This window comes from Arachis duranensis, chromosome 3 (genome assembly GCF_000817695.3).
Source record: "Arachis duranensis cultivar V14167 chromosome 3, aradu.V14167.gnm2.J7QH, whole genome shotgun sequence".
Taxonomy (NCBI): Eukaryota; Viridiplantae; Streptophyta; class Magnoliopsida; order Fabales; family Fabaceae; genus Arachis; species Arachis duranensis.
In genome coordinates, this window is record NC_029774.3 from 83899166 (window position 1) to 83902032 (window position 2867).

At 38.4% G+C, this 2867-nt stretch overlaps 1 non-coding gene across 1 annotated transcript; it reads right to left on the reverse strand.

Moving 5' to 3' along the window:
* Nucleotides 1-1095: 1095 nt before the first annotated feature.
* On the reverse strand, nt 1096-1203 carry LOC127746272 (small nucleolar RNA R71). Its single transcript, XR_008007892.1, has one exon. It is a non-coding gene; the product is annotated as a small nucleolar RNA R71 (small nucleolar RNA).
* Nucleotides 1204-2867: the final 1664 nt, after the last annotated feature.

Sequence of the window (2867 nt, forward strand, 5' to 3'; positions counted from 1 at the left end):
AATTTTAATTTTAAAAATCAAATCTTTTTTTCAAAATATCTTTTTCAATCATATCTTTTTAAAATATCTTTTTCAAATAATATCTTTTTCAAAAATTTGATCTCAAAATATCTTTTCTAACTTCTTATCTTTTCAAAATTGATTTTCAAATCTTTTTCAACTAACTAATTGACTTTTTGTTTGTTTTTATCTTTTTCAAAACCACATAACTACTTTTCTCTCTCTAATTTTTGAAAATTACCTCCCTCTTTTTCAAAATTCTTTTAATCAACTAAATGTTTCAAATTTTAATTTTAATTTTAATTCTTCTCTTAATTTTCAAAAATCACTAACCCCTTTTTCAAAATTTATTTTCGAAATTCTCTCTCTCTCTCTCATCTCCTTCTATTTGTTTATTTAATTACTAACACTTCTCTTCATCCAAAAATTCAAACCCCCTCTTCCTCTCTGAGTTCGAATTTTCCTCTTTTCCTTCTTCTATTCTTTTCTTCTTCTACTAACATAAACGAATCTCTCTACTGTGATAAAGAGGATCCCTATTATTATTTTCTGTTCCCTTCCTTTTTTCATATGAGCAGGAGCAAGGATAAGAATATTCTTATTGAAGCAAATCCTGAACCTGAAAGGACTCTGAGGAGTAAACTAAGAGAAGTTAAATTACAACAATCCAGAGATAACCTTACAGAAATTTTCAAAAAGAAGGAGGAGATGGCAGCCGAAAATAATAATGCAAGGAGGATGCTTGGTGATTATACTACACCTACTTCCAAATTTAATGGAAGAAGCATCTCAATCACTAGAGCAAACAATTTTGAGCTGAAGCCTCAACTAGTTGCTCTAATGCAACAGAACTACAAGTTTCATGGACGTCCATCAGAAGATCCCTACCAGTTTTTAACTGAATTCTTGCAGATCTGTGAGACTGCTAAGACTAATGGAGTAGATCCTGAAGTCTACAGGCTCATGCTTTTCCATTTTGCTGTAAGAGACAGAGCTAGAACATGGTTGGACTCACAACCTAAAGATAGCCTGGACTCTTGGGATAAGCTGGTCACGGCCTTCTTGGCTAAGTTCTTTCCTCCTCAAAAGCTGAGCAAGCTTAGAGTGGATGTTCAGACCTTCAAACAAAAAGATGGTGAATCCCTCTATGAAGCTTGGGAAAGATACAAGCAGATGACCAAAAGGTGTCCTTCTGACATGCTTTCAGAGTGTACCATGTTGGATATATTCTATTATGGTCTATCTGAGTTCTCTAAGATGTCACTGGACCATTCTGTAGGTGGATCCATTCACCTAAAGAAAATGCCTGCAGAAGCTCAAGAACTCATTGACATGGTTGCAAATAACCAATTCATGTACACTTCTGAGAGGAATTCTGAGTAATGGGATGCCTCAGAGGAAGGGAGTTCTTGAAATTGATGCTCTGAATGCCATATTGGCTCAGAACAAAATGTTGACTCAGTAAGTCAACATGATTTCTCAAAGTCTGAATGGATGGCAAAATGCATCCAACAGTACTAAAGAAGCATCTTCTGAAGAAGAAGCTTATGATCCTGAGAACCCTGCAATGGCAGAGGTAAATTACATGGGTGAACCCTATGGGAACACCTATAACTCCTCATGGAGAAATCATCCAAATTTCTCATGGAAGGATCAACAAAAGCCCCAACAAGGCTTTAATAATGGTGGAAGAAATAGTCTCAGCAATAACAAGCCTTTTCAATCACCTTCTCAGCAACAGACAGAGCATTCTGAGCAAAGCTCTTCTAGCTTAGCAAACATAGTTTCTGATCTGTCTAAGGCCACTTTAAGTTTCATGAGTGAAACAAGGTCCTCCATTAGAAATTTGGAGGCACAAGTGGGCCAGCTGAGTAAGAAAATTACTGAAGAGAATCCAAAAAGAGAGTGCAAGGCCATTGACATAATCAAAATGGCCGAACCTAGAGAGGAAGGGGAGGACATGAATCAAATGGCCGAACCTAGAGAGGAATGGGAGGACATGAATCCCAATGAGGAAGACCTCATGGGACGTCTCCCAGACAAGAAGGAGTTCCCTATTGAGGACCTAAAGGAATCTGAGGCTCATATAGAGGCCATAGAGATTCCATTAAACCTCCTTCTACCATTCATGAGCTCTGAGAACTATTCTTCCTCTAAAGAGGATGAAGATGTAACTGGAGAGCAAGTTGCTTAATATCTAGGAGCCATCATGAAGCTGAATGCCAAGTTGTTTGGTAATGAGACTTGGGAAGGTGAACCTCCCTTGCTCATTAGTGAACTAGATACATGGGTTCAGCAAACTTTACCTCAAAAGAAACAAGATCCTGGTAAATTCTTAATACCATGTACCATGGGCACCATGACCTTTGAGAAAGCCCTTTGTGACCTAGGGTCAGGTATAAATCAGCTCTGTGTGACTTGGTGTCAGGTATAAATCTTATGCCACTATCTGTAATGGAAAAGCTGGAGATCTTTGAGGTACAGGCTGCCATATTCTCATTACAGATGGCAGACAAGTCAGTAAGACAAGCTTATGGATTCGTAGAGGACGTGTTAGTAAAGGTTAAAGGTCTTTACATCCCTGCTGATTTCATAATCTTAGACACTAGGAAGGAAGAGGATGAATGCATCATCCTTGGAAGACCCTTCCTAGCCACATCAGGAGCTGTGATTGATGTTGACAGAGGAGAGCTAGTCCTTCAATTGAATGGGGACTACATGGTGTTTAAAGCTCAAGGATCTTCCTCTACAACCATGGAGAGGAAGCATGAAAAGCTTCTCTCAATACAGAGTCAAACAGAGCCCCCACAATCAAACTCTAAGTTTGGTGTTGGGAGGCCACAACCAAACTCTAAGTTTGGTGTTGA